This window comes from Geotrypetes seraphini, chromosome 12, assembly GCF_902459505.1.
Source record: "Geotrypetes seraphini chromosome 12, aGeoSer1.1, whole genome shotgun sequence".
NCBI classification, from domain to species: domain Eukaryota; kingdom Metazoa; phylum Chordata; class Amphibia; order Gymnophiona; family Dermophiidae; genus Geotrypetes; species Geotrypetes seraphini.
In genome coordinates this window covers 73,175,259-73,188,189 of record NC_047095.1, presented here as the reverse complement: position 1 = coordinate 73,188,189, position 12,931 = coordinate 73,175,259, and the positions used below count along the sequence as shown (strand labels likewise).

The window sequence follows — 12,931 nt, the reverse complement described above, 5'->3', positions numbered from 1 at the left end:
TTAAGTATCTCACCTGGAAGGTGGTTTTTCTGGTGGCCCTCACGTCTGCTCGCAGGGTCAGTGAGCTTCAGGCCTTGGTGGCGGATCCACCTTTCACAGTATTCCATCATGACAAGGTGGTCCTCCGCACTCATCCGAAATTCCTGCCTAAAGTGGTCTCTGAATTTCATCTCAACCAATCCATTGTACTTCCAGTATTTTTTCCAAAGCCTCATTCTCAACATGGAGAATCAGCTCTTCACACTCTGGACTGTAAACGTGCTTTGGCTTTCTACCTGGATCGCACCAAGCCACACAGAACTGCTCCTCAACTTTTCGTCTCCTTTGATCCGAACAAGTTGGGATGACCTGTATCGAAGCGTACCATCTCCAACTGGATGGCGGCTTGTATCTCTTCCTGCTATGCCCAGGCTGGATTATCCCTTCCTTGTAGGGTCACAGCCCATAAGGTCAGAGCTATGGCAGCCTCTATAGCCTTCCTCAGATCGACACCAATTGAGGAGATTTGTAAGGCTGCCACTTGGTCCTCGGTTTATACCTTCACCTCTCATTATTGTCTGGATACTTTCTCCAGACGGGATGGACAGTTTGGCCAAACAGTGTTACAAAATTTATTCTCTTAAGTTGCCAACACTCCCACCATCCCATTGAGGTTAGCTTGGAGGTCACTCACTAGTGAGAATACCTGCCTGCTTGTCCTGGGATAAAGCAATGTTACTTACCGTAACAGTTGTTATCCAGGGACAGCAGGCAGCTATTCTCACGTCCCACCCACCTCCCCTGGGTTGGCTTCTCAGGCTAGCTACCTGAACTGAGGAGACACGCCCGGTCCATCGGGCGGGAAGGCACTGGCGCATGCGCGGTGCGGGCATCTCGAAACTTCTAAGTTTCTTCAAGCAAGACATGCTTGTGAGACGTCTGTATCGGGGCTCTGTCGGATGACATCACCCACTAGTGAGAATAGCTGCCTGCTGTCCCTGGATTACAACTGTTACGGTAAGTAACATTGCTTTTAGGGCTTCCAGTCTCTCATATGTCTTCTGGCACAAACCTCCTACCATTTTCTTTGCCTTCCTCTGGACCGCTTCAAGTCGTTGTTGTCTTTCGCCAGATACACTCTCCAAAACTGAACACAATACTCCAAGTTGGGCCTCACCATCAAACTGTACAGGGGCATCAACGTCTTCTTTCTTCTACTGGTCACGCCTCTCTCTATACAGCCTAGCAACCTTACCCTATCACAGCCATCATAACCCCTTCACAGCTTGGGAACACAGAGAGTACACAGTTATAATGACCCCTCCAGAGTACACAGTTATCACTACTTCACAACTGGGGCCATAGGTAGTTGGTGACTCAGATATTTGGGGAGGCTAAAGTGGGGTGAGGCAGGACAGGGTATGATTAAAGTGGGGTAGGTTAGGTCAGGTTTACTACTACTGCTACTATCCATTCAGTCGTGCCCAACTCTTGGATACTCTGTAGGCCTTTTCTCGCCATGCTTCCCTGTTTTCCACAGCTTCTTACAATTACTTGATGTTCAGACCCGTGTCATTCTTGATGGTATCCAGCTAATGGGCCTTTGGTGTCCCCTGCTTTCTTTTACCACTGACCATTCCAAGTAGCACAGTTTCTGTCTGGTAATCTTGCCTTCTAGGGACAACTCTGGGTTTATATGATCAAGATCACCTTTGTTGGTGATCCTAGTTGTCCATGGGATTTGTAGAAGTCTTCCAGGACCACAGCTCAAAGGAGTCAATTTTTCTTCTATCTGCTTTCATGAGTGTCCATGTCTTGCAGCCATATGTTGCGATTGGGAACACAATGGCAGTGATCAGTTTTTGTTTGATAGTGAATAAGATGTCCTTGCACTTCCATATTTGGTCCATGCTCACCATGGCTGCATGCCCCAATGCTAATCGACGTTTGATCTCTGCTGTTGAACCACCAGTGTGATCAATGAGGGACCCAAAGAAAATAATGTCAACCATTTCTATTTCTTCAGTGTTGATCTTTATATTGACTTTCTTTTTGGCGGTAGTCTTGATTTTGGTCTTCTTGATGTTCAGGTAAAGTGCCATCTTCTCGCTTTCTTCTTTCAGCTTCAGGATCAACTTCTTGAGGTCCTTCTCACTCTCTGCTAGCAGGGTATCTCAGATTGCTGATGTTCTTCCGCATATTTTCACCCCAACACTTGAATCATGTAAGTCCAGCTTGCTCATGATTACTTCTGCATAAAAGTTGAAAAGAAAAGGAGAGAGGATTCATCTTTGTCTTGTACCCCTTTTGATCTTGAACCATTCTGATCTCCGTATCTGGTTTGCACTATAACATCTTGATCGTAGTAGAGCGATCTGATTAATCTGATTAGGTGCACTGGCACTCCTACCTCACTCAGTGTTTCCCAAAGCTTGTCATGCTCAACACAGTCAAAAGTCTTAGTATAATCAATGAAGCCCAGGTAGAGCTTCTTCTGGTACACCCTCACCTTTTCTATGATCCACGTCAAGTTTGTAATGTGATCGTGGGTCCCTCTGCCTTTATGGAATCCAGCTTGGGCATCAAGAAGTTCTCAATCAAGGTGTTGCCCAAGCGCCTCTGGATGATCTTTAGAAGCACCTTGCAGGCATGGGGGATCAAGGCGATTGTTCTATAGTTGGTACAGTCCCTGGCATCACCTTTCTTCAGTAGTAGGATAGAACTGATCTTTTCCAGTACTTTGGCCATGTGCAGGTCCTCCAGATCTTCTGGCATAGTGCTGTCAATGTGGCTCTTGGGACTGGTTTGAGCAGCTCTGCAAGAATTCCATCAATGCCAGGTGCTTTGTTTGACAGCTGCCTCAGCGCCTAATCCACTTCACTTTCCAATAGTTCTGGTTTTGCTTCCGCTTGACCCTCAAGCTCTTCAGAGTACTCAGTGCTGGTGCTGATGTATAATTCCTATGTGTATTCTTTCCATCTCTGCTTGATGTCCTTCTGGTCACTAATTTCATTCCCATCACAGTCTTTAATGGTTGATTGGCATGCTGAGAAATGCTTTTTCACTTGTTTTGGGTTTTTTTAAAATTCTTTATTCATTTTAAAACTGACAAACAATTGATTAATATTAAAACATTACATTACTAATAAAATATACAGCACTTGACATTCTTATACATATAATCCATTAAAGTAGAAATTATAACCCTTTCCCCCCCACCCAACAATTCTTCAACAGAAATCCAATCATTAAATAAAAATATTAATCATTCAATTTCCCCCCTCCCCCCAATAAAATACATGTATCCATCAGAAAGGAAAACGATGTTCATTCATTACAATAATTCTCTAATGGCCCCCAGATCTTTATAAAGTTGTTATAATTACCTTTCTGTACAGCAATTGCTAATTGAGTTGAAATAAAAATATAATCTATTCTGGAAAAAGACTTATGAACCTGTGAACAAAAAGAAAAGTCTTGTTCATTAAAATGAAGAATATGCCAAATATCTTTTAAATCACATGAATGAGCCAAATTATCTAACCCTAAAGATTTTATATTTTTACATGGCTTTTTATCTAATAATGGATCCATAACAGCGTTAAAATCTCCAGCCACAACTAATTTAGAAGCAGCCAGTGGGAGCAACAATCTCTGTAATGTTTTAAAAAATTCCTGTTGATTCGAATTAGGGGCATACACATTAAACAAAGTCAAAGTAGTATTTCCCATACTCATTTCTACATGTACCCATCTGTCTTGAGGATCTGAACTTACCAAATGAAAAGTGGCATTACATTTTTTATTAATAAGTATAGTAGCCACACCTGCATTTTTCCCAACGGCAGGAGCATAAAAACAATGCTTCACCCATCCCCCTTCCAATTTCTTAGATTCTGTCAAATTAAGATGGGTCTCTTGTATGTAACAAACATCCGCATTCTGCTTTTTCAGAAAGGATAACACTTTTTTTCTTTTGATCTGTTGATTTAGGCCATTCACATTGAGTGAAAATTTTTTTAAAGCCATCACAATTTATAAAACTAAAGTGATTCTTTAAAGACAAGTAATCAAAAAAATTATAAGTTTCCAAAATGAACACCATTTTCCTGAAATAATCTCATAAACCATAACCTGTTTCCAAATTAATCTTCCTAAACCCTCCCTTCCCTCAACCCCCATCCCCCCAAAACAATCCATTTCTTCCCACTCAACCTTCCCAAACCTATAAAACCCTCCTTACTCCCTCCCAACCCCCCCCCCCCCACACACACTGACTGTCCTAGAACACACATTGAGGTAAGCAAACACTAAACTCCTCCCCCCGGCAACTCAAACTCACTTTATTATATTATCATTTCTTACGATTATTATAAATAATATAAACATTCTTAATTTACAAATTTTTTTTAAATTCATATACACCCCCTTATCATATAAAAATCCTCCCATTTACCCTATAAGAAAATAGACAGCCCAAATATCTTTAATTTATCAAATCACAAATTCATCTGAACAAGATATCACCCTAACTGTAAATCCCTAATATGCAAATTAATCTTAAAATTATACAAATTACATATAAAATACTATATCCCAGAAACAATAAATATTAAAAATAAACTCCATTAATTAAAGTTAAAAATATCAATTATATCATCAAGTAAAAAATTTTTAATCTCATAAGAAAATAAAACCTCCCATGTAACAATAATTTATCAAATCAGAAATCCATCTAAAACAAAGGTAGCACCCTATCCTTTAAAAATCTCTAATATATAAATTTATTAAAATTATACAAATTTATTGTTAAGAAAAGGATCTTTCAAACTTAAAAGAATAAAATATACAAATAAATGCAAGATGACTGCTGAGAGACATTACACTGTTATAAATAAAAACAAAAATTTTAACATAAGTAACTAGCCACCAAAAAGAAAAATCTTCAGTACATTTGATAAAATATGCCATTCCACATGAGCCTTCCGGTATTAAATTGATCCATTTAAAAAACTGTATCAACTCTCTATGCTTTACTCTTTCATTATTCCAACTTTTCATTTTCCCATTAGTCCACCGGCACTTAATAGGCTATTTGTTCAACACTCCAACTATTTCTTCAACTTCTAATTTTGATATTCTCTCGTTTGAATTTTGCTTCTTCTTCCTCATGCTTCTTTATTAATTCTTCTACCTCCTTTTGCTTCAGAACCCTTATTGTTGTCATTCCATTTTCTCTAGTCAGTATTGCAATTTCAACTTTCTCCGCAGACCGTTTGCTGACATCCATGGCCTTGTTTAGCACTTTAACAGCTAAAGTAAAAGCTGACCTTAAGCTCATTTCTCCTTCTTTGTAATCTTGTTTCAACATGGACACAGCTGCAGCACTGTTGTTTCCAATGCAAGTGACCTTCCATCCTCCATAATTTCCACTGGGGTCATTCTGATACAACTGAAAGCCATAATGATTATCCCAACCAATGTAAAAAAGGGGCACACCAAAAGGACTCTCCCCCAAACTGTGTATAAACTTGCTTGATAACACACAGGCAAGTAACCAATTGTTCACAAAGTATAGACACCTGATTCTGCAAAAGATACCTTTGAGCAAACAATCTTAGTTCATTTGTCAATACATTGGCATCTGAAGTTATATCTGCACCACTGCCAGCCATATCCAATTAAGATTATAGATCTTCTCTGAAAAGAAGACTGAATCAAGAAGCCTTGTGGACGTTTCGCCTCTCTGCCACTATCAGAACATCATCATTTGCTAAAATTCCAAGGCAGGTACCTGCATGTCCAATGGCTTCCATGGCATATTCAACCTAATATAGGTGACCTTCAGAAGAAAATATAGTGGTCCTTGAGTCACATTTTCCTGGTACTTTATTAACTTGTTAATCTCCACTAAAATTATACAATGTTTTCTCGTGTGGCCGCACAAAAAGTCCAAGCTTGTGTATAATTGATCTGCTGGAACTGGGCAGTTCTACCCCAGAGCATTCTCTCTGTCTTTGCTTCTAACCTGGGTTCAGGATCCCCAGATTTTGCTGTTGCTCCTCTTTCCCCAAGATTTCTTGCTCATTCTTTTTGAAAGGGACAACTTTGATCTTCTCTCTTCTCTTAGGGGAATACACTGCCATACTTTTGCTGAATGCCACGCACATCTCACACAGGGTTCAAATATGTTGCGATTACAGTACTGTACACAATAGCATGTCTTGGTAATCAGAGACAAATGGCATACTTGAAGTGGCTTGAAACTTGAAAAAATATATATTCATTGATATTATAAATAAATTACCACTGGACTTCTGTAAAATTGAATTCTGTGAACTCCATCATCAACTCATATAAGCCCAGAAATTAAAATGCTTCCTTCACACAATAAAAAAAACTTACTCGCAGCATTTTTCAATAAAGAGAAAACCTTGTAAAATATATCCAAGTTTTAACATAACTGCTATTCTTTTTATCATTCTTATCTCCACAAAACTCCATATATTAAATAGACATAGGCTCTGCATACAACAAGAATTCTTTTAGTTTTTCTGGATCTTGAAAATACATGGTTTTATTCCCATTAGAGACTCTAATGGTGGATAGATAATAAAGACCATATGTGAAACCCTTCTCTTTCAGTTGTTGTCTCAGCAGAAGGAACTGTTTCCTTATATTTGCTGTTGATTTTGCAAAATCAGGAACCATCAACAACTTGGAGCCTTTATAATTCAAATTTTTATTAGCTTTGGCCAATTTTAAAATTTCTAAAGCATGTTGAAAACGTAGAACTTTAAAAACCAATGGTCTTGGGCCAGTCTGGTTAGCTGAGCGTTTTACAGGGATTCTGTGTGCCCGTTCTATTTCTAACTGCCATTTAGAATTTAACTGAAGCAGCTTAGGCAGTAATGTCTCTAAAAATTGTACTGCATCTCCACCTTCCAAATTCTCAGCTAAACCCAGAAGTCTTATATTTTTCCTCTTTCCTCTATTTTCCATATCAATAAGTTGATTTTTCAGTAACTCCACAGCCTGTCTCTCAGTTTCACATTTTTTTGTTATAGCTTCCACCTGCTCAACTCTATCTTCAATCAGCAGCATTCTCTGATCCACTATCTGCATCTGTTGTTTTAGGCTGACAACTTCCTCCTTTACCTCCATGATTTTATTGGTATTATCCTGTATCATCAGCTGTATTTTAAACAACTCCGCCATAATATCTGCCTTTCCTAGCACATCCTCTTCATCACACGGAATCAGCACCTTTGTTGGAGTCAGCTGAGTAATTTTTGAACTTTTAGCAGTCACACCCGACTTACTCGGCTTCTCAGCTTTTCCCTGCCGCGTTGTTGCCATCTCCAAACTACTTTACAGCGCTTTTTATTAGAGGGGCAAGGTCCATGAAACTCTTTTCTTTCAATTTGTTACTGGGGCTTGAGGAGCTTCGCGATTAAGCTACCATCTTGCGTGCTCTAAGCCATGCTCCCCCCAGATTCTTTCACTTGTTTCACCATGGAGAATAATTCCCTGGTGTGGCCCTTTTTTAAAAATTTGTTTTATTGAAAATTTTTGCATAACCAAACAAATACAACAGGCACTGCAACATAATGTTGTAACAAAACTCTGAGAAGCAAAGCACATCAAGCAGCTTCAAACAGTACAAGCACTCCCTCCCCCCAGAAGTTCTGCGCAGTCTAATGGTCGCTAGCAAGAGTTTGTGAGTTACCCTCTCTGTTCACACCAATCAATGTAGGGCTTCCAATTTTGCAACATACGCAGCAGTCAGTGATGTTTCAGAGCCGTAAGCTTGGACATACTAAAGACATAGGCTATTTTTTGTATCATTTGAGCCTGGGATGGTGTCGAGACTTGACGCCAGGCTGCTGTCAGCACCAAACCTTCAGCAGTCACAATTATCGCTATCAGTTTAGCAAACTTAAGTTTCATATTCAACAAGGCACAACCCATATGTTTTACCAGTATCACACCACATATATCGGACATCAAGGCAAACACCATATCCCAATAATCACTTGCTTTGGGGCAGGTCCACCAGATATGCTCAAAGGAGCCCTGGGCACCACATAAGCGCCAACACCTATCTGATATACTATACCTAATTTTATGCAATTGTAAGGGCGTATAATACCACCGATACAATAATTTGTAGACATTCTCCACCATATTACTGACAATCGAGACCTTAAGAAGGGAGCGCACAGTAGCCTTCCACTGCATAAGGGTCTGCTGCAACAGAGTCTCCCATTGAGCAAAATATTGTACTGGCGGGTTATCCTGATGTATCAATAAGCTATGCAGTCTAGAAATATTACCCCTCCCACTAGATTCCATCCACACTTTATCCCAGGCTGAAGAGTCCCTCTGAAGGTCAGGCAGGGCCCTTCAGTTAATAAAAGAAATAACTTGATTATATTGGAAGAGTTCTACTGCGGTAAGGCCATATTCCTCCTTCATGTGGTCAGCTGATAACAGTGTACCCTCCACCAAAAATTAGCCCAGTGAGACTAACCCTCCTAAAGCCAACTCCCAGTATCTAGCGTCACTGTGTCCTGGAGCGAATCCCTCCTCCGCTACAACCACAGGTGTTTGGCCAAAGTACACCCTTCCAGGGAATAGGCAGTCCTGAAAAGAGGACCACAGGCGGATTGTAACACCCAAAAGTGGGTTAACATGAGGTGCCATAGCTCTAATCCTGCTCAGTGGAAGCCAAGGAATATGACTCAATGTGTGACCCTTTTTATAGGCTTCTTCGAGATTCATGCATTGAGCATTCAGGAAGTCGTTCTTGTCTTTTCCTGATTACATCGGATCCACCTTTGCTCTTCTCGCTTGAATGATGTTGTCCAGCTAGGGAGGCCCATTGTTGAGCACTATATTTGAAGAATATTGATTCTGATCCATAAAGTTTCATGATGAAGGTTTTATCGGGTAGAGTCACCAGGTCTTTCCCCAATCCACAGCACTTAGCCACACGACTGCCACAGTTGGTATATCATTTGCTGCCACCCTCCTGACACTTTGAGCCAACTATGGGAAGATAGAGGCCAGGGTGTAGGATATGGGATGTGATGGTCTAAGTTAAAATCCTTGTGGTGTATTGCCTCTCTCTCTCCCCCCCCCCCAAACATAGTTGTTCTCTCTCTTTCCTCCCATTAATCCTATCCCTCACTATTATTCCATCTCATCCCTTAACCCCGTAATCACCTCATCTCCTTCCCTCCCTCCACCTTCCCTTTAGTGACTCACTAATACCTCTGCCAGGCCCAAGTCCAAGGCAGGAAGAACAAATAGGTAGGGTGATCCTCCCCCCTACAAGTCCACATCTATAACTCATCTTCCCCACCCCTACCCATCATTCAGAACAGCACCTTCAACTCTTCTAAAGATCCAGCGACTGCAAGCAAGCAAGATCTCTTCCAAGTACATATGCTACCCCCCCCCCCCAGGTTCCAGTCTCTCCCTTTGTTATGCTCCTTTCCCTCCACCGTTGGACACTTGCCTTCTTAGAGGGGATTGCTGGATCAGTCTTTCACTGTGGGGTACAGTGCTGCCAATAGCAGTCTGCAGTCTAGTGATCATAGCAGGCCTGCCTTGGAGACTCAGCTTTCTCCCTATGACACATTCCGCCCTTGCAGAAGCAGGAAGTTGCATCAGAGGAGGTGGGATGTGTCGTAGGAGGAACCTGAGTCCCTGAGGTAGGCCTGCTGCAATCATTTGACTGCTAGAGACCGCTACTTGCAGCAGTGCGTGAGAGAAGGGAGAATGGGAGCCCCAGCTATCACTGTGGCACTGCAGGAACAGTAGGTTTTTAAGGTTCATAGTCTAAAGCACGCGAGGACAAAGGTGCGCCGACAACCGAGCGCAAACAACTGAGTGCAGGACTTCATCGCGCTGAAGAAAAACCGTATTTTAAAGGGCTCCGACGGGGGGTGTTGGTGGGGAAGCCCCCCCCCCACCCCACTTTACTTAATGGAGATCGCGCTGGCGTTGTGGGGGATTTGGGGGGTTGTAACCCCCCTCATTATACTGGAAACTTAACTTTTTCCCTGTTTTTTAGGGAAAAAGTTAAGTTTTCTGTATAATGTGGGGGGTTACACCCCCACACACCCCCCAACATGGCAGCATGAGGCAGCGCGATCCCTATTAAGTAGAGTGGGGGGTTCCCCCCACACCTCCCCGTCAGAGCCCTTTAAAATACAGGTTTTCTTTGGCGCGATTAGTTGTCCGCGCTCGGTTGTCGGCGTGCCTTTGTCCTCGTGCGCTTTTGACCCGTCACCGGTTTTTAATGCTGCTGCAGCTGCCTTTGAATAGAGCCTTTCTGTGTTGCATGGTGCCTTGGCTACCTTTGGGAGGCTTTTCAAGTTGGCATCTATGACTGGGGAAATCAGAAAATACACAGCTATTCCTACCTCTCCAAAACTGATGATGGAGAAAGAGAGAGAGAGAGAGAGTGCAAAGGCATCACTGCCCCTCCTTAAAGGGGAGGGGTTAAAAAAGTGGGAGAGAGTACAGCTACAAAAGCTGAGATCCCAATATATATATCCAAAACAATGATTTGCTTACAAAGCTTCCTTGTGTCCTTAAAGAGGCAGGAAGTATTTCTGTAACTGATTTTTATCTTGTTGCAGGCTGTTCCTGCTGCTACGTGTCTAATGGATGAACAGCTATTGATGACCTGTCAGCAGCTAAAGTCTCTGCAAAGGGGACAAGATTTAAAGACTCTCCTATTATATTCAGACACATATACACATACACTCACTCTAACTGCACAAAATTCACGTCTTTGGGATTGATATTTAGTTGGGAAGTCATCTGGATAAATTACATCTTTTAAATTTCCCAAGGCTACTGACTACTTAATTTAGTGTCCTTTCTAGTTTGTTTAATCTGCAAGCCCTCAAAGAACAGGTCATACAACTAGCATACCCAGTTACTGAAAAATACAAGTGGCTCAATAGCAGACTATGGAGTTTTCCTCCAGAAAATTATCCAAACCCTTTTTAAACCCATCAACGTTAACCACTGTTACCCCATCCTCTGGCAATGCGTTCCAGAGCTGACTAATTTAGGCACTGTCTGAATCTTCAGTGACACCCAGAAGTTATATTCAGTGCTGCAGAGTTAACTGGGTAATGTTAGGAATACCTTTTGTGTGATCCCATATGCTTGGCTAGCTCTGCTGGTACTGGCATTGAACATCGCCAGTGTCTATATAATTCCCAGCTCCACCCCTGGATTCGAGTGGCACAGCAGTCATACTGGATTTTCAGTAGCACTGTGTGGTTAAGTGCTGCTAAAAATCCAGAGAAGGCCTGGTAACTGCAGTTTAACCAGGCAGGAGCTTCTGTGCAGTTAAATCATTTTGAATATCTGCCCCAAAGGAACTATAGATGAAAGATTCCATACACTCCCCAAACCGTCATTCTCTGCAGACTATAGTGACCAGAGCTCCACTTTAGGTCTTACTACTACTAATCATTTCTATAGCACTACTAGACATATGCAGTGCTGTACATCAAAACACAGAAGAGACGATCCCTGCACCAAAGAGCTTACAGTTTAGTCAAGACAGACAAACTGGACAAGAAGGTGCATCTAGATACAGGGCTCAGGTAGGGGAACTATATACAGCTGCATTATTCTGGGTATGACCCAGATGCATTGTGATGTCACTGAGCGTTCAGACAACTTCTACTACTAATCATTTCTATAATGCTGCTTGACATATGCAGCGCTGTACATCAAAACACAGAAGAGACAGTCCCTGCTCAAAAGAGCTTACAATCTAGTCAATCTAATCTAATCTAATCTAAACCTTACAATAGAAGTGACCAGCCTGGCAGACTGAGGGGTTCCAAATTATCAAACCCATTAAACCTGTAATGCGACAGGCTCTTGAGAAACAGAAACAGTCCCTGGCCAATTAAATCACTTGTTTGGGGCTAACTGCTACATTTCAGAGGCACTTGACTGATTAGTCCATCTGAAAACTGGCTATTTGAGGGCATTCCAGGGGCAGGAGCGGCACTTGGCCAGATAAATGCCAATATTCAGAACTGAACCAGCCAGGTTAACTGCATAAATAGGGCCACATAAGAAACAGTCCTGTTTTTATGCAATAATTCATAGCTGGTTAAATGCTGAATATCGCTGTGTGTGTGTGATGGAAACCTGGATATTCAATGCCCATGGCCAGATGTTGCCTGGCATTAAATTTCTGGCTTTAATGCTGGTGGCTGAAAATAAAATGCTGATTGCACCAGATGAATATCGGGCCCTAAATTATAAGATCAGAAATATTTCTTTACCATTTTGAAAGGTAGATCAGTTCAGAATATGTTGAATACTTTTAGTCAGAATCACATTATCCTTGACCAAAGCTTGAGTCATCGATTGTAGCGCCAATAGACTAATACAAGAATAGACTCTGTATACAAGGTTTGAAATTTAAGATGAACCTTCTGGAGATCAGTTCAGGTCTCAAGGCTAGAAACACACAGAAATTCTAAGAATGAGAATGACGGCCAAAGGTATAAATCAAATAAAATTTAAGTGTAGTATTGCTTTTCTCTAGCCTCTATTAAAGAATATAGAATGAAGGGAGTATTGACATTTTTCAAGGAAGTTGCCCTGAAAATTGCCCTCCACTCATCAGCAAAATGGGCATAGCTTTGGCAGCCTGTATACTTGTAGTTGCTGGGATATGAAATGGTGCAGTAGTTGGGAAACTTAGGCTCGTATCTCCTGAGAGCAATGATCAGGATCAGTGCACTGACATTGATCTCTTAAGAGTAAGAGAAGGGGATCAAAGAGTGTGAAAGTAAGGGAACATTCAAATGAATGTGTTCAGTTTTGGAGGCCATATCTGGCTAAGAATGTTCAGTAAAATGACTTGAAGCAAGCCAGAGAAAAGTGGCAAAAATGATAT

At 41.5% G+C, this 12,931-nt stretch overlaps 1 protein-coding gene and 1 pseudogene across 6 annotated transcripts in view; one reads left to right on the top strand and one right to left on the bottom strand.

Moving 5' to 3' along the window:
• The window catches only part of CCDC17 (coiled-coil domain containing 17), a 432,057-nt gene that overhangs the window by 257,271 nt on the left and 161,855 nt on the right, over positions 1-12,931 (top strand). The gene's annotated exons all lie outside the window — the stretch shown is intronic.
• On the bottom strand, positions 5,099-5,861 carry LOC117346738 (annotated as a pseudogene).